Source organism: Myxocyprinus asiaticus, chromosome 12, assembly GCF_019703515.2.
Source record: "Myxocyprinus asiaticus isolate MX2 ecotype Aquarium Trade chromosome 12, UBuf_Myxa_2, whole genome shotgun sequence".
NCBI classification, from domain to species: domain Eukaryota; kingdom Metazoa; phylum Chordata; class Actinopteri; order Cypriniformes; family Catostomidae; genus Myxocyprinus; species Myxocyprinus asiaticus.
Genome location: NC_059355.1, coordinates 27,331,155 through 27,357,416, shown reverse-complemented (window position 1 = coordinate 27,357,416; position 26,262 = coordinate 27,331,155). Strand labels below are relative to the sequence as shown.

General features: G+C 37.5%; 1 protein-coding gene across 1 annotated transcript in view; it reads left to right on the top strand.

The window, feature by feature from the left end:
* The window catches only part of LOC127449388 (leucine-rich repeat-containing protein 7-like), a 191,177-nt gene that overhangs the window by 30,098 nt on the left and 134,817 nt on the right, over nt 1–26,262 (top strand). Inside the window, exon 2 of the mRNA XM_051712762.1 lies at nt 12,963–13,236. The gene's annotated coding sequence lies outside the window, so the exon portion shown is untranslated. The remainder of the gene's footprint in view (nt 1–12,962; nt 13,237–26,262) is intronic.

The following is a 26,262-nucleotide window of genomic DNA, read 5'->3' as shown; positions in this document are numbered from 1 at the left end:
ATATACTGAGCCAGGCTGTGGGTACTCTTACCGCCTGGCTTAAGGGAAGAGATTGGCTCATTCAGTCCAAAGCGAAAACAGTCCTTGAGTGCAATCTCATTAAAATCAACCATGCAGGCCAGAGCACAAAATTCTCCACATATTCCTCAATGGAAATGTTTTCTTGGCGTAGGCGAAGTAACTGAACCGCTGGGTTCATCTTGGTGGGTCGAGTATTCTGTAACGTTGGCTGGCAACAGGTAGATGAAGACAAGATGATGTGAAGAACCCAAGTGCAGTTTATTACAAATGTTAAACCCAAAAACCTTAAATCCAAACATGAACAAAACATAAATATGAACTGAACCTGACTTAACTTGACTATAAAACAAAACATAAACATGAACATAAATTTGACTTGGCTTGGCTTGGCTTGGCTTGAACAATAACACGACGTTACACAACACAATACTCGACCATGGACAATGGCACATGAGGGTTAAATACTTGGACTAGGGAGAACACATGACAATGAAAACCAATGAACACTTAGAACTCTAAACAAGATAACAAGACTGCTAACAACCTAATGAAACAATGAACCAATGAGGGCAAGACACAAGAACATGGAAAACACATGACAAGATCACATGACACTTCTACAGTAATGCAACATTTAGCCCAGTATTGGTTCCATGTGTTAGGTCGGTAAATCACACATCTGTTATTGTTTATGCATTAACAAATTGCCAATTTCCTTATTCAGTATATCTCATGTTAATCATTTTGCATATTGTTGGCTCCACTGTAAAAAGTTGTAACCTGCTATTGTTACCTTAAGGAGCTGTTTCTACCTGATCTAACCCTTAAAATTGGTGTTGCTGGTATAATTCAGGATGACTCGTATATCATAATGTGATATTATAATATTTTTGACTTGAATAAAACCAATTTATTTAGATGTTACCACATTGTTTAGGAAAAAATTAAGTGAAGCTGAAAAAAAAAAATGTGCTTCATGTGGTAACTAAATTACCTGGGCCTTGTTTCCCAATAATGATTGATCTTAGCGGTTAAAAGAGTTTTCTATGAGCGATTTTATGAACGTTGGTTATTTTTTATTTGCGTTTCCCAAAACTGCACTTAACATGAACGTGCGAGGATGAAGTCCTACTTAAGAGAGTCGCTGTCCATGCGACAGTGCTTCAGTGTGAATGTATAGTGTTGCTCGTCATTGTAACTTATTGTGCGTAACTTTACAATAATTTGTAATTTACCTCGCTAATATTTGTTTAAAAATATTTTATTAAATATTTGACCTAATTAACTACATATTTACATATTGTTATAAAATAATTTTGTGCAGAACAATCTATTTCTTTTACACAATCTGCTTCCATAATCAGGCGTGCATGTGTAATATTTTGTTTTCACACATTTCTCTTGATATGAAAGCTTCCAGGATTAGTGAAGACAGCGGAGGCCCTGTGTATGATCCTGCTAATTACATGCATTCATTGAATATTATGAGGTTCACTGCAGCACAAAATAAGGAGACGTTTAGAAGGTGCGCTTTGGGGACATTTAACAATTAATTGGAGGTCTGCTCTTTACTCCCAAAATTGATAATGGTGACAGCAATGCTGCACGTGCGGTGCTACACAACTTGACGTTCTGGCAGTCAGATAGGAAGAGGAGACAAGGATGATGAGCCAATATATACTGATGATTTTCATGCAGTTATTGACTTTTTTTCTTCTCTCTCTTATTTAATTTATACAGTTGTCTGTATCAATCATGCCACCACTTTGATGTTACAAACATCATCAAATAATTTTATTTGAATTCATTTAATTAATTTATTCATCCATTTATATAGACTGTCTATTTTATACATTTTGTTATTATTAATATTAATATTAGACTTGTCTTTTAAAATAAAAATAAATAAAACATACAGTACTTGTGCAAAAGTTTTAGGCACTTGTGAAAATGTTGCATAGTGAGGATGTCTTCAAAAATAATGCCATAAATAGTTTTCATTTATTAATTAATATCATACAAAGCTCAGTAAACATAAAAAAGCTAAATCAAAATTTGTTGTGATCACCTTTGCCTTTAAAACAGCCCCAAATCTCCTAGGTACACCTGGACACAGTTTGTCTTGGTTGTTGGCAGATAGGATATTCCAAGCTTTTTGGAGAATTCGCCACAGTTCTTCTATCTGTTTAAGTTGTCTCAATTGCTTCTGTCTCCTTATATAATCTCAGACTCAATGTTCAGTGGGGGGCTCTGTGGGGGCAATGCCATCTCTTGCGGAGCACCCTGTTCTTCTATTCTAATCTTTTCTATTTGCAAAAGTAATGTTTGGGAGTCTAAAATTTATTTTTCCTATTGACACACTAAAGCTGAATATATAAATAACCATCTTAAGACAAATGTTTTTGGGAAACATCTTAAGTGCCTAAAACTTTTGCACAGTACTGTAGGTATCCTGACATTAAAATTTTAGCATAAAGTGTAGCTGTAGGTGTTTAAATTGGATCAGGTGTAATTTTGCATTTGTCCTGCAGATGTCTGCATAAGTCTGTTTGCTTACGATGCTCTTAGCGCTGTACAATTACTCCAGAGCACTCATAAATCTATGAGCATTTTCAAGTACTACTTAAGTTACGATGCTTTTGGGAAACGGGCCGCGAAACTATGATGAATCGTAAGATGGATTCTATGATCTACTTAGGCTTACGATGCTTTTGGGAAATGAGGCTCTGGCTTGATTCAAGTCAAAACTAATATTTACTGAATCAACCTAAATATATTAAGTTACGGCAACAAAATTATTTTAAGACTTATATCTCTCTTAAAGTATTGCAGGTTACCACTTTTTACAGTAGGTTACAGTTGAATTTTTGTAAAAGCAAATTATATAGGAAGCATTTTCCACTCCATTTTAAAAGCTGATAAGTCCATTTATTTTGCTATCCTTACTATACACAATAATATGGTTAGTTACATTTCATTAGTTGCATTTAGCATTCTGTCTTCCCTGCTTTCTGAGACCCTATGAGAACAGACCTGTGACCACCAGTTGAGACAGTTGTACATTACCTTTTACATTATAAATACATTCACATTTTTAGAACTGAAAGGAAAACCTTCAATAACAGCAAAGCACATGTTGCAACACAGTCTCATGAGAATTCGTAAAAATAGTACGAGATGGCGAATTCGTAAGAAATCATACGACTTAAACACCAACTAATCAGAAATGCTTCACTGGTCTCCTTTAAACCCTCACATTTCCTTTCTTCCATCATACTGTACATAAAATGTATTTATTAATTACAAGCATGGTCACAGGTTGAAATTTATGGTAAGGTTTAGGGATTAGGTATGGGTTAGGGGTTAAATTACAAAATATTATAGGAATGCACATTCTGAACCTGGAAGTTTTGATTTTCTTCTGTACACAAAAGGAAATTTTACATGATATTATGTTAGGTTTAGGGTCTGGGTAATATATTACACTTCTTTGTTAGGTTTACCTTTGCACCGACACACATTTTGTTTAACAGCAAAGAAACTGGGGGGCCTGGGTAGCTCAATGTTTTTGACGCAGACTACCACCCCTGGAGTCACAAATTCGAATCCAGGGTGTGCTGAGTAACTCCAGCCAGGTCTCCTAAGCAACCAAATTGGCCCGGTTGCTAGGGAGGGTAGAGTCACATGGGGTAACCTCCTCGGGGTCACCATAATGTGTGGTTCTTGCTCTCGGTTGGGTGCGTGGTGAGTTGTGCGTGGATGCCGTGGAGAATAGCATGAAGCCTCCACACATGCTATGTCTCTGTGGTAACGCGCTCAACAAGTCATGTGATAAGATGCGCGGATTGACGGTCTCAGATGTGGAGGCAACTGAGATCCGTCCTCCGCCACCCGGATTAAGGCAAGTCACTACGCCACCACGAGGACTTTGAGTGCATTGGGAATTGTTCATTCCAAATTGGGGAGAAAAGGGGAGCAAAAAAAAAAACAGCAAAGAAACTGAACATTGTAGTCTTCAAGGACACAAGGAAAGTGAACGATAGGTTGGTGTATAATTGTAAATTTTTGTGATGAAGTTGGATAACTTCTTATGAATTCACCATCTCGTACTATTCCTAAGAATTCTCATGAGATCAGGTTGACAACATTAGCTAAAGTATATAGACAGTTGACACTTTCATACTCTATGAATTGTTGATGGGATAGCACAGTGTATGTTAGAGAACATAAGAGAACATCCTATTTGTCATGGTCCTGTCACTCTGTCAGTCTGGGTTTCTGTCTGACAGGACCGTGACATCATCGTGCCAATTCTGTCTTGCGTTTTGTTGTCTGTCTTGGTGTGAGTGTGCAGTTTCGGTTGATTTCCCTGCCGTGCGCTCTTCTTTTGTCTGGATTCTGACCCTTCTGTCTAGTTCAGTTTTGGGTTTGGTGTTGGGATCCGGACACTCATGTTCCATGTCTTGTCTTGTATTGGCATGAGTGCAGTGCGCTTGTCATCTTGGCAGCATGCACTCGCATCAATAATCTATGTCTGTCTCTCGTGACCGCTGGCGCGCGATGCGCTCGCTTTGCGCTGCATGCCCGAAGCTGTCTTCATGTTGTGCTGAGGTTTGGTCACTTCTGTCTGAGGTTTCGAGTTTGTGTATGGCCGAGCTCTCGCACACGCCCTTGTTTTTGTTGCCTGTTACATGCATCGTGTGGTGTTTGCCTCGCAATGTATGCTCAGGTATTGTTTAGTGTAAGAATGCGTGACTTGCTTTGTTTGCCGTTGCTACGCATTCTCTCATCTTGTTTGTCAGTTGGCATGAGCGTATATTGCCTTATTGTCTTGGCGATGTGCACTCATGCCATTCGGGTGTTTAGTTTTCTTGTGAGAGCACATGGCTTTGTTTTGTTTCTGTATCGCCGTGTGTCTCTCTGTCTGAAGTCATACCCCGCCTCCTTGTTTGCCCATTATTAGTTTATTAGTCTCACCTGCCTTGTCTCGTTAACCTGTTGATATCTCTCCCTATTTTAGTCTCCATATGTGTGCTGTCCAGTGCCAGTTCGTCTTGTGTACTCGGTCGGTCCTGTGTTATCCAGTCGGTCTTGTCTCTTGGTCGGTCCCTGTTGGTTGGTTCGTGTTTATGTTTATTCCCTATCCTTACCTGGTCCAGTCAGTCCTGCAACCAGTTTCCCCTGCCCCAGCTTGGATTGCCTTTTTCCCCTTCAGGGTTGTTTATGTGTTTCCCCCCTCATGGGAGTTTGTTTATTTTTGCCTTTTATATTCTGTATAAATAAATTCCTGTTTTGTGTGAACTCTGCACTTGGGTCCTGAGCCTCTCTTATTCTCTGATTCCTGACACCTATTTTCTTAGGTTTCTTAGGTGCAGTAACCTAATAGTTACTTTTCCAGATATGAAATATTTATTATCAACACAAGATGGTTCCATTATCTGCCAACTCTTCAAGATTAAGTACCCCATGACTGTTCCCTTGAAATACTGAAATTGAGTGTTCTGCACTTTAGTAGCTATTTACAGTTTAATTTACATTGCAGTACAATATAAGGCCTTGAATATAGAAAGCAATTTTCATAAAAAAATAGCAGCAATCATGGTATTCTTTTCAAATACTTACTACTTAACAAGGTGAAGTAAGGAAAAGTTGACTTTCTTTGCTTACACTGTTGTGACAAGTATTGCATTGTCTGGCTCAGTGGGTTTGCTGAATTTTGTGTGAATGACTATGTAGTTTCTGAATCACATCCCAACAAGGAGGCTGTGATGTCTTTAGTTATAGTGCTTCATTTTGGCTGGCACTCATATTTTCCTTCACACCTGGACCTAAGGGGGAAACGCAAATACAAATGTATATGCTGTAAATGATACACAGATGCCAGCTCAGTAAAATAAATTGCTTTATGTTTTTCATTATCTGGTTTTATTGTTGTTTCTGCTGGACTGTGTAGTTCAGCTTTACATCATCTTTCCTTTATTGAGAGTACAATTTTTCAACATGTGCTGACAAAATGCAGGGGCACCAGAAATAACAAAGTAGGCCAGTGCAAGGCATTCTGGGATGCCTAGACACCCTTTGGGTTCCACTTAGAAACTTTTGTCTAATATTACTCTCTTGCATGGCTGTCTGCTTAGCTTTTCAAGGAGTCTTGTGATATTAGAGCATTTACAGCATCTTGCATGTTTTACTCTTCCTGGTGAAGATCTCAAGGAAGATCTTTCTGACGGACTGTTTCTTTTTTGTTTAGTTGTTTGTGATTATCTGCCTAAATGTGGAAAATACACTTATACTGTTGTATGACTGTTGTGTACCTATTATGACAACATAATCCCAGCATTATTCTGCAGAACACAATATATAATAAAAGATATATATATATATATATATATATGTTGTGGATTTTATCACCTTTTGTCCCCAATTTGGCATGCCCAATTCCCAATGCTCTCTAATTCCTCGTGGTGGCGCATTTACTTGCCTCAATCCGGGTGGGGGAAGACGAATCTCAGTCACACTATTCACACGTTATCCACACACAACTCACCACGTGCCCCACCGAGAGCGAGAACCACTATATTATGACCACGAGTAAGGTAACCCATGTTACTCAACCCACCTTAGCAACCGGGCCAATTGGTTGCTACGGAAGCTTGGCTGGAGTCACTCAGCACACTCTGGATTCAAACTCGTGACTCCAGGGGTAGTAGTCAGCGTCTTTGCTCGCTGAGCTACACAGGCCCCAATATAAAACATTTATGGTGGAGATATGATGTGTTTATATCCATACAATGCAAGTCAGTTGGGTCCAAAACGTTCAAGCTCTAAAAAGGATACTTCGAGCAGTGTTTATCCCCATGTTCTGAAGTAATATCACTGGTTTTTGGTGAGAAATCACCTTTTTCACTTTAAATCTTGACATCTGCATCTGCAGTTTGATCATGAGAGAGGTAAGATTTTTCCAAAAATTCCTTCTGTTCCCCCTCTAATTTAAACAGAAGTTATTACAAAATGTACACAGATGTACACCTTGCATAATTGTGAATTGTGAATTATACTGAATTAGATTTAGGGATTGTCAGTCAGTGCATTTTATTCAGAAGTGATCATCCCTATGCCCCATTCCCATCGAAGACTTTATCCTCCACTGTGAGAGTTTCAGATGACTGAAATGTGTGGGGCTCAAAAATAACTCTGAGCTCACTTTTTAAAGTCATTTTGAAATTTTGTTTGTAATGACCCTACAGAAGGCTGATATGATTGTTCTCCCTTCAAAGTGCCCTGTGAAGGTATCATTTATGCCTTTGGGAACACAGACAATAACTGAGAGAAAAGTGTTTGATGATTTAAAATGAAAAATCTCATGAAAATCTCATGTGTATTACAGAGTAAATGATCTGAGGATGCACACATAAGATCACTGACTCACACATTACACATTATATAAAACAAATACGCTACATTTTATATAGGTTATTGAAACACATCAAATTACAGTTCTATTTAAAACACGCCCTTTCTTTAAACACACAACTGCTACAGGCAGGTACAGGGGATGAAACTCTTACTCTGTGAGAGGCCATATGGGCTGTGTTAGTGCCTGGAGGTGCTCTCATTCAAGTGACTCAGTGATCTCCTCTCCTCACGTGGCAACCCCACTTATCTTCAACTCTCTGCCGCAGGCTGACAACATGAGAGGCAGGAATGATTGTGTGTGTCCTGCTGTGCTTCATAATAAACTTTCATGATGTCTTTTAGCATATGAACTACCTCAGTATTGTGTGAAGCAGTGTTGTTGGTACGTCCTAGAAATGGAGGACCTTGGGGACAATTGCTCCATTTTCCACTTTCTTATGTTTATTCGTTTATTTGTTTTATTTGTGCCATGCCTGACCTGAGGACAGATTAGCTGTCTTTAAATAAGTGCAGGGTGCTTTGGTTAACATTGCCTCTGAAGGACTCATTTGCATATAAAGGATTCTAACCTCTAACAAAGTCTGTCTCTGTCTTCAAAACATGTCAGAAATGTAATAACAATTTTGCATCAGTGTTTTAGTCAGACAATGGCATTATTGAACTTTTCCAGCAGAGAAACACCAACCAAAACAGGAGGTCATTAGTTTATTTCTAAATTAGCCTTAGGAATGTTTGAGTCATTTCTTCACAAACACAAGACAATTCTTCACAAAGTACTTTTTTCTTCTTCTTTACAACCACACTTTTTGACCAATGAATTTCCATGACTTTTCCATGAATTTCCATAGTCATTTGTAATTACTGGCAACATGACCACACAGGAAATTGACATGCTTGCGAATGTTTATGTACCCTGAAATCAACCCCATACTGCTGAAATACTGACAAGTGCTGTCCCCATGAGACATTTTTGCGTACAAATGTGTTTACCTACTTCTGATGCATTGTGTTGCGTGTGCAATTTCGGTGACATGGGTTCTCATCTCATGGATAACAGAAAGTAATCACGTTCACTCCGAGATATGGGTTCTGGTCCAATGGATACTAGGAAGTAGTCTCAGTCATATAAACTTGATTCGATTAGGAGGTTGCGTGTTTCCTATAAAATGTTATTTTTACTCCACTAACTTTGGGTTAGGGAGTAGGGATAATAAATTGTGCATTCCTGTTGACTGCATTATGTAATTTACAAAAAATGAAACAACTCACTTTTGGCGCCTCCCTGTGAACATTTCCAGCTTTGGCCACTGGGGGCAGTGGTTTGAATTTTGGTAAGCACAGACCAATTTCAGCAGCAGTACTTTTGACCTTGTTATTCACAGTGTGATGAAAAATGTATATTCACTATAGACATTCCCATGTCTTTCTAGGAATTTATAAATTTCCATGATTTTAAAATTCCCTGTCCTTTCCAGGTTTACCATGACCGTGGTAATTCTGTTTATATTCATTGACTGTTTCCATTCCACATATCTATAGATTTGTTTTGAGGTATGTAGAGGAAGAATCTCCTCATGATGAAATGGGGGTTGGATTCCACTTGGTATTCTGCTTCAGTTAGAGTGCCCCATCAAGCTACACATCATTAGAAGACTGGACCCCATCTCCTCTGCCTCACTGAGACAATGACCTTAAACATTTCATTGATATTAAATCGGGCATGGCATGTTTAAAGGCTGCTGTTTGCCATACTCTGCGAATTGCAATTCTTTTTCCCACCATTGATCGCTGGCTGTGGTCTCCCCTCAGGAGATGTGATTTAATTACACTCCATCCTCTCTCTTGGATAAGCCCATTTCATCAAAATGTGCCCGTGTGCCATGGGAATCCATAAGCATGAGGTCACTAGCTTCACTTCCTGAAGAGCAGATCTGGACTTCAGGTGTCAAAAGCTAGTTTGCATTTGGCAGACAGCACCTAGCTTACACCTGGAACCATGACTTTGCAGCTATTATGAAAATATAATCAGCATTTTTATTCAACATATTTTTATTTTAATATTTTTATTTATACCAGGTTAGTCTCTTGAGATTACAAAACATTTTTATTTATTTTTTTTACGAGAGAGACCTGGCCAAAATGGCAGCATAAAACATTGTAACAATAAACATGAAATACACAAGTAAAAAAAGAATACAAAATTGAGTAAATAAAATACAATTATGCAACAATATAATGTTATATGAATACAACAACTATACATTAAAACATTGACACCAAATTTGCTGTCTAAAAAGTCTCTGACTTGACACCTAAATACATTTAAAGACACTAGGTTATATAATTTCAAGGTTTTTTGAAGAACATTCCAAGAAAAAGGAGCAGCAAATGAAAAAGCTTTCTTTCCAACTTAGGGACTAGGACACATAAAATATCATCAGAACACAGGCTAAAGTAAGAGTTTGTATGAATATTAACGTGTTATGAGATATGTGGGCAACAAAACTGTTTTCTGCTTTATAAATGAAGGTGTACCAGTGAAAGAGCCTACATACAAACCGTTCAACCGAAGGCCGTTCAACATCTGCATACAAGATACAATGATGAGTTAAACCTCCACATCCAGTAATACATTTTAACACACCATGGTAAACTGCATCAAGCATTTGCAATGTAGAAACAATAGCATTCCTGTATAAAATATCACCATAATCAAGAACAGAGAGAAAAGTAGCGGCAAGTTTCTTTCTAGCAACTAATGAAAAACATGATTTATTTCTAAAATAGAAACCCAACCTAACTCTCAGTTTCTTAACCAAATTATCAATATGCAGTTAAATGACAGACTGTCATCAAGTACAATGCCCAAATATTTAAAAGTAGACACAATCTTAATTTCTGTAACTGGAGCTGTTTTAATAGAAAATAAACCTTGGTCATTCCAAGCTATTTTTGACTTACTAAAAATCATCATTTTTGATTTCTCTGGATCTAAAACTAGTTTTTAAATGTGAAGTTGGGTTTCTAATATTCCAAAAGCTACTTGTAAATTCTCTAAGGCAATTTTCAGTTTAGAAACACAACAATAAACTACAGTATCATCAGCATAAAAGTGAAGGTTTACATCTTGAACATTGTATCCCAAATCATTTATGTAAATAATAAACAATAAGGGACCCAATAATACTGACCCTTGTGGTACCCCCTAATGAACTGATAAAACATTTGAAAATAAACCATCTGATTGCACGAACTGTGTCCTCTCCGCAAGATAATTAGCAAACCATGCTATGGCATGGTCAGACAGCCCAATTTGAATTAAGCTTTGTATCATAATATCATATACCCAACCAACAATTATTTAATTGTTTAGTTTGTCTTTAAAGCGACAGTTCACCCAAAAATTTAAATTTGGTAATCTTTTACTCACCTACTTGTTTTCCCTGAAAAAGTAATGAAACAAAAATAGTATTGGCTACACTTTGTGTTTGTAATTTTAGGGCATATTCATAAATAATTCTATAAATACCGTGGCAGGATGTTGCTAGCATCATTCATATAATCCCCTTTATCTCTGTGCTGAGGTTGGCAACAATTTCCTGCAACTCCATTTAATGCCTATGAGTCATGCACCCTCATTTTGAATGTGTTCGGATCCATTGACTAGTTTATATTGAGAAACACTCAAGCCTTCCATTCCTGTTGTAACCACAGTTGTTTTTTTATCTTCATGTACCCAAGAACCCAAGGGACATGACTGGAGGAAATGCCATTCTTACGTTTGGAATCATGATCCTGGAGTTGTGTGAAATTTGATTGTTGTTACAAATTGCATGAACATAAAGAGAGCAAAATTCAGATCTGTTTGTTCTCTGCCACCCAATGATTCATATCTGTTTAACACAACATCCCCTCTGAATGCAGCCTCAAGATAATATGGACAGCAATTTGATTGGCTGCAACTGTACTGAAGAGAGGATATGCACATATTTTGTGTAATATGGTTGTATTTTATTACATCTTCAAACACTGTAGAACTGTAGAAATTATCAACATTTGTGCAGTAATTATAAAACACCAGTATAAACATATATGAATATTAAGAAAAAAATGCAACATCTTACAGTGGCGAAAATGACTTAAATAAGATTATTTAAAAGAAACATGATTATAGAACTTAATATGTAGATTTGGTTTGCATTTCATTTACATGTAATATTTTACCAGAACTTTTAATCCAATGTGACTTACAAATGAGGATAAACACAAGCCATTCATAATTGCCATATTAGCAGTACAGCTAATATTAGCAATACTTAATTTCAGGAGTGAACCAGAGTAGTAGCAAAGCTAGAGCGCAAGTTTAAATGTGGAAACTATAGATGTTCCATATACTCTCTGTATTCATAGTGTTAGCATTCATAAAAAGAGCTATATTATCATTATAAGCTCCAGATATTAAATGCTTTTGGTCAATCACATGCAGTTCCTACATTAAATGTGATTTATTGTTCAGCATCTTGCTTCTCTAAGAGCAGTTTTGCCCTGTAGGTATAAATCTGTTTACTTTAATAATGAGCGATACTTACAGTACATGCTTCCCTTAAAGCTGTGAAGTTTGCCACCAAAAGTATGTTGCACTAGTGCTAAATCACATGGAAATGATGCAAGAGACAAAGGGATTTTTTAAACAAAATCCAAAAAATTAATAAAAAATAAAAATAACCCATATTCTGCCAGATCAAATTCATTTTCTAAAAATAGTTTGCCAATAGTTAACTCAGTAATTTAAAAACATGATCTACCCCATTCTGCCAAATTACTGACAAGTGCCAGTCCACATTAGACATCTGTGCATCAATCCAAATGTGTCCACCTTTCCCTTTGGTGCTTCTGATAGCGGGTTGTGCAAGCTATCTCTGAAACATAGGTTTTGTTGAGCGCAATTTGTAGGTTGAATTTTCGCTCTAAAATTACATTTTTACTCCATTGACGATTAGGTGTAAGGTTGGGGGTTTGGTTAGGAAGGATGGCTAATAAAATATGCTTTTCTTTTTACTGTATTACATAATTACATCTAAAAATACAACTTGCTTTAGATGCCACCCTGTGGACATTTCACTCAACAACACTTTCAGCTTTAGCCACTGGGGGCAGTGGTTCAAATTCTGGTAAGCACAGACCGATTTCAGCAGCAGAACATTCATCCTCCTTTAACTTTGAGCTTTATCCTTCTTCCAGCTCTAAATGTTTAAACTCTTCACCCTACAGTGCAGTGAGTTTTAGTGTTCTGCAGTGAGGCAGACTTGTGTAAAATGGATGTGTTAATTAGGACTGTTTCCTCCTTACTGTGTTAGTTCACGTTGCGATGACTCTGTATATGTTGAGAAAGGGTGAGAAAGCAAAAAAGGAACGGTTCACAGTCACACACTTATTTCCTGCCTGACTCCATTTTTTGAGTGCAAAGTTTGGAGTGTTGGGCTACAATGGATAACAATGACTGTCTTTTGTTTTTGTTTTTACAGGTGCATCTGGAAACAAAAGTCAGCCTCTTTTGGTCAGTACGTCTGGACTAAGGTGTAGCATGGGCAATATAACAGGATATGTCATCAGAGTCTAGTGGCTGGCAGGATTTGGACAGGAGGATGAAGATGAGGAAAACATGAGTGTTTGCACACAAATGAAGTGGGTGGCTGTCTTTACCCACCACTGATAATCCACAGAAGTCCTGCCTGCCCTGGGATTCTCTACAGGGAGTGGACAGTAAAATCTACAAAAGGTTGTCCCATTTCTACTTTGGTAAGTGTAGAAAAAAGCAGAATAAATCTGGTACTGTCTATTTGTGCTGCATTATAGATGCTAAACATTTCTGGATCTGTTTGAAAACAGTGATTATGGTGATGTAGTTGTGCAGAAATGATACTATTCAAAAACAATATGAATAAGGTCAGAAAAATATCTCTTTATTATAAAACAGTATGTTAATAGGACTATGCTAGTGGTGGCATTTTGTTCTGTGCCTAACACTGTTGCCCTTCCTGTACAAGTTATTGCTAGTGTCATGACAATCCAAATGGCTCCATAATTTCCTGTGGTCATAGAGATCTATTGAAAGGTTGAGTGAACTTGTGTAATGGGCTCATTGAGCTTTATTGCAGTCTGGATGTGAGACAAATAATGCCATCATTTAACTTCTGGCCTTTCGCTGCAGTAGAGATTGGTAACAGCTTGGTGCAATTGTCCAACAATTTCGATTTGGGGGCTATATACTATTGAGTTTTGTAGATGAACTTCGTTGAATACAACAGATGGATGACGGTAGAAACATTTAAGCTGAAAATTGCTTTTTTCTCTGGGCTGCTCTTACATGGTGTTTTACTGTATATTGAAGGAAGCCAATGACATCCAAAATAATCTGTTCCTCTTCAAAACAAGGAGAGTGGTTTTGTAATAGAGTTTAGGGCCAATCTTGCCAGTTTCAACATTTTGATGGTTTCATATTATAGGGGAGACTGGGGCTGGTTGTCACACTTGTGAATATAAATGAATATTTCTTAGGGTGGGTTTATTCAATTCAAAAAGTATATTCAGTATAAGCACATACTTTAAAGTCTTGGCTACATGACAGCTACTGAACATTTCCAGAGTAACTGTCCTGGAAAAAAGTTCATTAAACCCATGTTGACCAATAGTGGGGCATGTTGCCACACAATATGGGCTCAGTTGTCATAATGAACCTGCCATTCAAACAGCCTATTATAGACAGTAACAGTAATTTTAACAGTAAAATAAGTATGAAACACAAAACATCGAGCCATTGGGTTACATATTGTAATTAATAAATTGCATAAATGTATAGCATTTATGTGACATTTTGCCCCAGTAAAAATGTGACAACTTGTCTGACTATAAATAGCTGTCCTAAAAATATACCCTCATTATATAGTTGACCCTTGAGTGAATGTATGCTAGTGTGGCTTTATTGTGTTCACTTGTTTACCCAACAGTTACAACATAAAAATGATGAATGGAATTTTAATTTGGAGGATAAAATTCAAACACAAACAATTTTGTGTTTCGAATACAGGTGCATCTCAATAAATTAGAATGTCGTGGAAAAGTTCATTTATTTCAGTAATTCAACTCAAATTGTGAAACTCGTGTATTAAATAAGTTCAATGCACACAGACTGAAGTAGTTTAAGTCTTTGGTTCTTTTAATTGTGATGATTTTGGCTCACATTTAACAAAAACCCACCAATTCACTATCTCAAAAAATTAGAATACATCATAAGACTAATAAAAAAAACATTTTTAGTGAATTGTTGGCCTTCTGGAAAGTATGTTCATTTACTGTATATGTACTCAATACTTGGTAGGGGCTCCTTTTGCTTTAATTACTGCCTCAATTCGGCGTGGCATGGAGGTGATCAGTTTGTGGCACTGCTGAGGTGGTATGGAAGCCCAGGTTTCTTTGACAGTGGCCTTCAGCTCATCTGCATTTTTTGGTCTCTTGTTTCTCATTTTCCTCTTGACAATACCCCATAGATTCTCTGTGGGGTTCAGGTCTGGTGAGTTTGCTGGCCAGTCAATCACACCAACACCATGATCATTTAACCAACTTTTGGTGCTTTTGGCAGTGTGGGCAGGTGCCAAATCCTGCTGGAAAATGAAATCAGCATCTTTAAAAAGCTGGTCAGCAGAAGGAAGCATGAAATGCTCCAAAATTTCTTGGTAAACGGGTGCAGTGACTTTGGTTTTCAAAAAACACAATGGACCAACACCAGCAGATGACATTGCACCCCAAATCATCACAGACTGTGGAAACTTAACACTGGACTTCAAGCAACTTGGGCTATGAGCTTCTCCACCCTTCCTCCAGACTCTAGGACCTTGGTTTCCAAATGAAATACAAAACTTGCTCTCATCTGAAAAGAGGACTTTGGACCACTGGGCAACAGTCCAGTTCTTCTTCTCCTTAGCCCAGGTAAGACGCCTCTGACGTTGTCTGTGGTTCAGGAGTGGCTTAACAAGAGGAATACGACAACTGTAGCCAAATTCCTTGACATGTCTGTGTCTTGATGCCTTGACCCCAGCCTCAGTCCATTCCTTGTGAAGTTCACCCAAATTCTTGAATCGATTTTGCTTGACAATCATAAGGCTGCGGTTCTCTCGGTTGGTTGTGCATCTTTTTCTTCCACACTTTTTCCTTCCACTCAACTTTCTGTTAACATGCTTGGATACAGCACTCTGTGAACAGCCAGCTTCTTTGGCAATGAATGTTTGTGGCTTACCCTCCTTGTGAAGGGTGTCAATGATTGTCTTCTGGACAACTGTCAGATCAGCAGTCTTCCCCATGATTGTGTAGCCTAGTGAACCAAACTGAGAGACCATTTTGAAGGCTCAGGAAACCTTTGCAGGTGTTTTGAGTTGATTAGCTGATTGGCATGTCACCATATTCTAATTTTTTGAGATAGTGAATTGGTGGGTTTTTGTTAAATGTGAGCCAAAATCATCACAATTAAAAGAACCAAAGACTTAAACTACTTCAGTCTGTGTACATTGAATTTATTTAATACACGAGTTTCACAATTTGAGTTGAATTACTGAAATAAATGAACTTTTCCACGACATTCTAATTTATTGAGATGCACTTGTATGTGTTTGAAACCAACATACAAATCCACTGCTTTAGAAAACACATACTGTATTTGTGTTTCTGAAATATAGTCCTTTTGACAACTTCCCCACGTGAAAACTAGTCCCATTCTCCCCTATGTTGTAGGCCTATGTGAGAAACAAAGAGCAGGGTCAAAACAGAGCAAGTCTAGTATTGTAGCAACAAAGCATTAAAGGTAAAACAGAGTGACTTCTGCAATGAACAAGCTCCTCTAAGTTTAAACACAATTCCATGTGAAACATGCAGTTCTGTTATAGAGGATATACTGTATTTTATTCTGGGTGAGTCTTCTCACATGGACCAAATCATCCTGAGTGAGCTACATAAGTGAGCATTGCTGCAAGAGGCCTAATGAATGGATTCAGGAGCATTTCTCCCTCTCAGCTATTCAACCAAGTGTGCTCATTAGCACCATCTCTCTGTTGGCTTTGGTCAGAAGAAGAAAAGTGCTAGCGAGGAAATAAGTCATGCTGAACTTCACTACACTTCTAGTTTTGGCACACATTCTCCTAAATACTTGTGAGACTTTACTCATAATATTTTTGTTGAGTCACAAATATCAAATCCATGGATGCCAGATATGGCTCAGATTAAACTAGTCTTCTCTCAACTGATGCAGAGCACACCAACTTCAAGGAAAAAAGTGCACTTTATATTAAGAAAGTTCATGCTGCCAAGTTCACTCCCTGCGACCCTACATAGGAAAAACGGGTCAATGGAGAAAGGGATTCCGCTGAGTTCGGCTCTCTGTGTCATCATTCATAACTGTTTGTGTCCATTTGACCAAAGTAAGGAAATTGTTGTTGCTTTCTTCTCCAATTACAATTTATTATTTTATATTGCTTTATATCTCCATAAAATGTGTTATTTCTATATAAAACAGAGGTTTAACCACAAATAGAACACAGCCTAAATAAATGTGAATGAGCGAAATCACTCACTCGTTCACTCACTGTCTTTATAGTGAATGCCTCTTATAATGCGCTATATAGGGAAGAGGGAGCGATTTCAGTCTGTATGTAGGGAACTGACCAGTTATAAGCTAAATGCCAGTTGACAAAGTACTCTCGTGAACGCGCTTGGCAAGTGGAGCTGCCTCTGTTCTGCCACCTCTCCCACTGAAAATGAATATGAAGCTTGCAGGTACAACATGCTGCATTATGATATCCTTTATTCATTTCAGATCTATAATGCATGTAACATTAGTATTATTTTTCTGTTTATATCTGCAGCCACACATAAGCCAAACCTCCTTGGCCCTAAATGCATCTGTGACTATAGTACTCAAGTCTGAAAAGATTGTTTAATCTGTTTTTGCGTATTTTTGAAAATATTCAATAATCATTCTAAAATAATCGGATTGAATCGAATCCCGATCAAATTACAGATTTCATGATGCATCGTAATTGTTAGGTATAGAATCGTAATCGAATCATAGTCAGTGCAAATATTTACACCCCTATTTCTCTCTTTTCCACTTCCAGATAGGAAGCTTTTTTTTTTGTGCTAGAACAATGAAATAAAGAGCTAATGATGAACATTAGGTATGTAATTGATGCTTTATTTGAGACTTGTGTCTCTGCATCTCCCAATCAGTGTTTTTTTTTTCAACCACTTTACTCAATTTGCCTACTACATAGCGATTCCATACTTTCATTGGATAGGTGAGAAACATCCATCATGGTTTAAAAATGCCCACTGATGACTAGAGATTCCCTACTTTCATTGGATAGTTGAAAAATGCCCACCCTGGTTTAAAAACGCCCACTGATTGGGAAACGCCCATTATTGTTCCACAGAGATCTGTACATCCTTTATTTATGGGAAATGTAGTTTTGTTGCTCAGACCTGTTAGCTTGTAAACCGGCTACATAGTACATAGCATTTCCAGCGAGCTTATCACTTATCTTCATCACCAGTACAACCAAACTGCAAAGTCAGATTTCGCAATTACTTATTATTACACAACTACTTAAAGAGATAGTTTACCCCCAAAATAAGAATTCTGTCATCATTATTTCATCACTATTCGTTCTTGTGGTACACAGAAGGAGGTGTTAGGCAGAATATTAATTACTGGTAATTACGACATTGTGGTGGGGAATTGAAAGTAGCATAATATCTGGTATAGGCGTCAGACATCTGATATCTATATTTTGTGTCTCAGAATACAGGAATTGACTCTACACCACATGTCATTGTAGCCTAAAAATATGTTTATCCAATTTTTTTTTTCTGAACACGGAAGTGTTCCACAGTTCATAACCGAAGCCTGTTTTCATGCATCGACATACAGTATGTTTTTTGTGGATAGTGTGATTTGGGAGTGTTTAGGGTACAACATTTGTAATAAATAAATAAATAAATAAATAAATTGCCAAAAAAATAAAATGTGACACCATTATGCAGATACTTCAAAGCATCTTTTGACAGTGCCTCACCTTTCAAAGTTTAAGGAGTGGGAAGATGACATGAAGTGACAGCCTGAGGTTAGTTACATTAATGTTATTAAATGCTTTGAGTTGCTATGACAGCCAACAACTGCACAAATTGAGGCTGTACTCATTTTAACTCCAACAAACACTTAAGGCCCTAGCACACTTACAGAGAAATGTGTTTTCGTTCAGATCTCAAAATAATTTCTAAACACCTGAGCAACGACATACTGTTTAAGAACATTCAGACACCTGCCACACTGCTGTGGGAGGCATTTAGAGGTACATTTAAATATGAGGACGCTCAAGACTACATGCAAAACTAGTATGATATTGAAATGGTATGATATATCAATGATTTCATGCCTCATTCTATGAGTAGAATTCACACACGGTCAATGTTTTAACTACTCGATGATGATTTAAAAATATATACTATGCAGTAGATAATGTGTAATTTGTCTTGTTTACATTCTGAATTCTTGGAACTAATGAACTAACGCACTATACTTGGCCGTGATATGCATCGGTTACTGTAATTTATGATGACACTGATACTACTACAAAGATGGGTGAATAAAAGAGTGTTGATGGGTAGAACACAGACGAAAGAATGTTGATTAGAGAGGCATATCCAACACACTTTCACGGAGAAATCGTCAGGATTCGTACGACTTTTCTAAATTTGGATAATTCGTATGATATCGTGCAACTGCACTCGTTTGAATTCCTACGACTTTCACTACAGGCAATGACATCACTGAACATCATTTCCATCTAATATGCGACATTTACATGCCTCTCTCACACACAACAGCTTCCTATCATGTTTACACACTCTACTGGTTGGTTAAGTATAGATAAGGGGTTTGGGTAAGGGCATAATATTAATAAGTATATCCTTAACGCCTCATGCGCGGAACTGGCGCTTACTTCCGCATTAGACATCCGGGAATTTGCACGTGATGAAGTTGTACGAGTTTATGCGAACAACATCGTGCAAGACCATACGAAATAGCCAACTCGTAAATTATGTACAATTTTTCATGAGATCAGGTTGGGCATATCTTACTTTGGGCTGATGTGTGAATGGCTTTCAGCTGCAGAAGGCACATGAGTGAAGCAGCATACTGTATAAAACAAGAGTGAATGGGCACTTAAGAGTATTTGAGTGAATTTTATTTATTTTGTAGGGTAGTTTAACAACAACAAAAATCGCATGACATGGTCTTTGAAAATGTGTCTACGCGAACTGTTCATGTCGACTGATCTTAACTGACTGAATGGAATTAGCTGTTGGCTCAATGTAGGTGGAGCTCCAAGTAACACCTACCAATGACGTGGACCAGTGGCAGGAAGAAGGTGTTTACCAGCTGGTAAAGAAGTTTTCCTGAAAATTCACCCTCTGCGAGTTACTATGTACCACCGAAACGAACTCAAAAACACTTGAGGCCAGATTTTGTTCTTAATGACGTCACACCCATTTGTTCTTCGATTTCGTTAGGAATATGCTGGGGCCTTTAAAATGTTTCTTGTTCTCCGTCTTGATCGCTTGATTCTAACACTGATCAAAACTTTTATTCACTCACAGAACTGCAGCTGCATCACAGGACAATTAGATAGGGATCTTGTTCTGAATGTTGGAAAGACAGAAGATCATGCTCATATCTTTACAGCATGAGGGTTTCCTAGATCTTGTCCTCTGCCATTGAACTGATGGGAAACTACATTCAGTAAGTTCCTGAGTCTGGATTAATGGCAGAGTAACCATTTGTGACATATTAGATTCAACAGCTCTCTGGAGATCTAAAACTTAAGCGAAATGTAATGCAAGCAGTCGAACATCCACCCTCTCTGAATCTTCTTTATGGTGAGTTGGAAAGAGTTTGAAGGCATTTCAGACAACTAGGTTAGGAGCTATGTCATTGGCAGGCTAATCAGCCTGCAGCAGTTACAACTTCTGTTTACATGTTGTGAAGACACATACTGTACAAGAAAGAATAAAAATGTTACCTTGAAAACTCATAAAATGCTGGTACTGTAACCACACTTCCTATTATTACTACTAATAATAGAAAAATTATCTACAGGGTATCAACCAGCAATTATAAAACTTGAATATATACTGTATATCCATCACATTAATAGTAAATATACTTTGATGGGAGAGTATAACTAGTTAGCTAGCAAGTTAGACAGCCAGCCAGACAGACAGACAGACAGACAGACAGACACACAGACTGACCGACCGACCAACCGACTGTTGTCTGTGTGATTGTTATCAAAACAACTTCTGCATGAATAGCACAGACTGAGGCTAAATGTGGTCTATATTTTTAGATTGCCTATGTGTGGGCCCAAATGTTATTGCCTGGAGTATTGCACTGTGCTTTGTAAATAAGTCACATTATGCAATTGTAATGTCTCAGTATGCTCATTTTATATGCTAAATATGAGAATGGCAGCACTGTGCCAACATTTACCCTATGGCTCATCCACACTGAAAAATACAGTATTAACCTAAAAAATGTGCTTCATGCGGCAACATCTAAATTAAATGGTTTGATTCAAGTAAAACGTTATTTAATATGTCAGAATCAACCTGACTACATTAGCTTACACCAACAAAATACATTTTTAAGGGTAAGGAAGAAATAGCTCCTTTATGTAATAATTGCAGGTTACCCCTTTTTCTTTTGATTAAGGGGGCAATCACAGGGAGGCAAGAATTATAAGCTGGTGCAACACGTGTCTTCAGCTAGACATTTGTTACATTTTGAAGGATCTCAAATAACTAAATCCACATATATTTACTCATGGATAAATGCCAATTATGCTGGCACAAATGGAGTTGATCAGTTCACAAGTTGCAAAAGAAGAACTACAACTACTATAAGGATTTGAGTTAACATGCTTTACAAATGGGATAATTGTTGTAGTCCACATGAGGCATATTAATAACAACTTAGGTTTTTTTTAAATCATGGTGGCTTCAAAATTCACAATTTAGGTTGTGAATTGTAGAATAAAATATGAAATTCTCCTCAATTAATGTTAATCACAGACTTTTCAAAAAACCCATTGGAAATTTCTGACTCATGGCAAATTAGCCTTCTGGGTTGGCCTACAAATTTACGCCATGACTGAACAGCTCTATTAATTATCAAGATAATAGTAAATTAATTTAGCTGTCATGTAGAATTAATCTGGAGCCAGGAAGTAAAGTTGAGCAAGTTGGTTGGAAATCTACCGCAGAAGCTTACACTATTTTGACATTTCAAATTGAAAGTTCAATCATTTTGATAAAATATTTGTTGGTGCAGGACATCTGTTAAACTTGAACAATGTATCAAAGTAGGACAGTGAAAATTTGATTTTACATCCGAGAAAGAGTATAAAGTAAAGAGTCATTTTTCACTAAGAGGTCAACGTAATTACGGTCAGCCATATTTCCAAAATGACTGGCTTCAGGGCTGGCAAAGATGAAGATGCCATTGAGTCATGCTAATAGATCAGACGGGCAGACCTCCCTCCATGCTCCTATGTAGATCAGTGGGACTAGTTGCCATAGCAACAGCGGCAGATGGGGCATAGCTACACCTCAGCAGCGTGGATAAGAGAGGATGCCTGGAGTCCCTGAAGAGGGAATGTGGTAGGTGGTGTAACACTAGTTTCTGCAGCAACCCCCCCCCCCCCCCCCCCAGACACCCACTCTCAGGACTCAACAGTCTCTGTGTCAGTTTCTTCCTTTGAATAAGGTCTCATGATGATCATGTTGTTGGCCTTGTCTGTTGAATGATACATTATTATATTTACTGTATTTGTGCCATAACCTTATATTTTAAGTCAGGTAGTTTATACCATTGAATGCAGACTGTATATTTTGGCTCAATGAATCAGTGCAATTCAACAAGAATTGAGATTCTCTCGAGTAGCTTATATATTTATATATTAGGGAAATCCTTATTGAAATTTGTTGCAGCCATAAAATTAAGATTTTTTTTTATTTATTGTATTTTTTTTATCCCCTTCTCTCCCCAATTTGGAATGCCCAATTCCCACTACTTAGTAGGTCCTCGAGGTGGCGTGGTTACTCACCTCAGTCCGGGTGGTGGAGGACAAGTCTCAGTTGCCTCCGCTTCTCAGTTGCTCGTTGTATACGACACCGTGGAGACTCCCAGCACGTGGAGGCTCATGCTATTCTCCGCGATCCACGCACAACTTACCACGCGCCCCATTGAGAGCGAGAACCACTAATCGCCACCACGAGGAGGTTACCCCATGTGACTACCCTCCCTAGCAACAGGGCCAATTTGGTTGCTTAGGAGACCTGGCTGGAGTCACTCAGCACACCCTGGATTCAACTCCAGGGGTGGTAGTCAGCGTCAATACTCGCTGGGCTACCCAGGCCCCCATAAAATTAAGAATTAAGAAAATATGAAATTACAAGACCATGCAATACAATTAAAGTAGTTATATAAAAAAATCTTGGGACTATCTTTTATCCAGAAGTACTCGTCAAGATTTTTAAAGACTGTAAAAAGCAGTAACCTGCAATTCGTACCTTAAGGAGCTACTTAATCTAACATCTAAAATTAGTTTTGCTGGTGTTACCTAATGGAGTCAGGTTGATTCAGTGATGTTAAATAATTTTGCACTTTTTGGATAAAATTATTTTACTGTACAGTACACTGTGAAAAACTTGTCAGGTTACCTAAAAAATTGCTTCATGTGGTAACATCTAAATTAACTGGTTTTATTCCATTTAGAAATGTAATTTATTCTGATTGAATTTACATGACAAATTAGGCTACACAAACGAAAGTAATTTTTATGGGTTAGATCAAGTTAAATTGATTCTAAAGGTACCAATTGCAGGCTACCACTTTTTTCAGTGTAAGCTTAGACGTTCAGAAAGAAATACATTTTTATAAATATTTCAAGACAAGATTTTTATGGCAAAACCTATTCTCCCTTTTTGTGTTTCCATTACATTCCACTTGGATTGTCTCCATGACATCCCACAATGTTTCCATGGCACCATACAAACCTAAACCTGGCTGCCAGGTGCAGATATGTAAACCTGAATTCAGATAAGAGATGATTTATTTTTTCATGTAGAAATAAAAATGTTAATTAAATATTTAAAAGGTTTCAAATAAAAATATTAAGGTCATAAATTTGTCCTCAACAAAAGTTCCTTTATGTTTCACGGTATCCTCCTTGCATTGTTTTACTCTGGGTGCATAATTGAGAGGGTTTTTTTTTTTTTTCATATCATCACCACTCCTGGCTGAGGTTTCACACTTTTCCATCTCATGCTGAGGCTGGCAGAATCTCAGGTCTGCTGGTGAGGCCTGTGGCATGTTGGAGCTGTCTTTCAAAGTTTCACTATACCAGCATGGTAGCACATTTCCAGTCTGTGCCACCTGATGGTCCTCTATCACAATGAGGCTGTCCACTGTCTCTCACAGAGAAGTTTACCTGTGTATGCTACATGGCCATGTGGACAGCTGAAAACCACACCCATATGTCCTTGGTGTTGTGCTTAAACATTTAATTTTATACAATTGGCATTAATAGGGAGTTGTTCCTCCCTTTGCTACTATAAGATTTCTTGTCTAGGAAACTTCTTTCCACTAGATGTTATAACATGCCTGTAGAGAAATAGTCCTTTTCAGACACAAGAGAGTCAGTGCAGTCAGGCATTAGTGCAGTCAGGCAATGGGGCCTGGCTTCCAATTTGACATTCCAATTCATCCCAATGGTGTTCTCTGGGGTTCAGGTCTGGATGTTGTGCACAATGTGCAGGCCAGTCAGGTTCTTCCTCACAGAACTCTGTAAATCATTTATTTATGTACTTTGCTTCGTGCACAAGGGCATAGTCATGTTATAACTGAAAAGGTAAGCCAGATTCTTCTTAAGAAGATTGTCTATGGAGATGTATAAGTATATTTTGGCTGCCCAATAACAAGTCAGAGGACTAATTGGCTTACACCAGTTGGCTAACAGATAACAAGTCAAAGAACCTATCAGCTTGCGCCACATAGAGTTGCATGGCTGAAATTTGGTTATAATGAGATGAGACAACATCACTTTATTTCTGTGTCATCTTCAGAAATGTCATTACATTCACTGGACACTGTTCAGCAATAGTTCAAAATAATAGCATTTCTGAGACAACTGACATTTCTGTAGTTGTGTTAACAGCCTTTACATTTTTGGAGAAAAGATAGAAAGAGTGAATGAAATTAAATGTAGTCCTTTGAAAATCTTGTTTATTTTTCTTATTCAAACTTATGAATTTGAAATAGATTTTATCAACCAAGCACTGTCTCTCGGTAGCAGAAAAGATAACGCTCCGATGACCCTCCATGTTCTGTTGAATATGGCTCAAGAGCTGATCCAAAGGAACATCTTAAATGATTTATTGCACCTTGGTGCAGCACAGCAATGGTCTCCTGAAAGCTCTAGATACACTCTTGCAAAGAAATGAATGCTTGCTAATCATCATAACACTTCAGCATACTATATTATGACACTAAAGCAGCCACACAGTGCTGTGTGGTTTGAACAGTGAGTAAACACATGACACGTGACATGTTAATGCATGCAGAAATACCTTAATGTACAGAAAATACATGCTGTGTCTCCTACTTACTGCTTTCACCAAGCATTGTTCTTAGTCAGACATTGTGTTTGGCTCCTGAATATGGACATTTTGAACAAACTAACAAAAAATCTGCTAAACATAATTTCCCTGCTGACTGTTAAGGATATTTGTGCTGATTTATTCATTCATCTCCACCAAGTATTAGGCAAGAAGTTAGAATGTACATAATGATTTCAAAGACTATGTTGGTTTAAATTTTACAAGAAATTAAAAATTCTGTTGGTGTGCCATTAATCTGAGCCAAGCGGTCACAAAGCAAATGACTATAAAAAACATATTAGATTCAGTGGGGGTTCAGTGAGTGATTAAAGAACTTCAGAGCACCATTAAAGCCTTGAGCTGCAGGCAGCTGTAGTGTCATTGCAATCTCTAGAATATAATTTACTTTGAATAAAATATGATCATCAAATATTAATCTTTAAATTATGGGAAATATATTCATGGTAAGTATTATTAATTGCTACAAACCAACATTTGGCCCCAAACTAAATAGCTACTGCTGAGTTATTTTATTTTTATTTTTATTATTTTATCCTTTTATTTTGTCTTTCTTTTCAGCTGTCACCCAAAGAGTGAAGAGATTTATTTTATTTGACTTTATTCTTCTTCTTCTCAGCTCCAACCCAGAAAGAATGGAGAGAATTATTTTATTTTATTTTATTTTATTTTGGCTTGATTTGAATGTTTATTTGCTAGAAAACTTAGAAATCACACAAATCAAGGTTTTAAACTGTATTTAGACATGCCCTAAATTTTGATAACAGGGTTGCAAAGATTTTAGACCTAATAGCAAATGAATAGAAAGAAAGAAAAAAGTCCATATAATATTTATAATATTTAGTATGACCTGAGGTTGACAGTGAATATTTGCTGAAGATTAAGCACCTCCTTTCCTTGACCATTCGTTGAAAATGGTAGACAAAATGTTAAGTTTTTCAAGCCCTATTTTGCAACAAATTCATGGAAAGTGCCATAAATTCCTTTGGATAAAACATGTTTGTTAAATTGCAAGTAACAGCCATTATACCGTAAAACCAT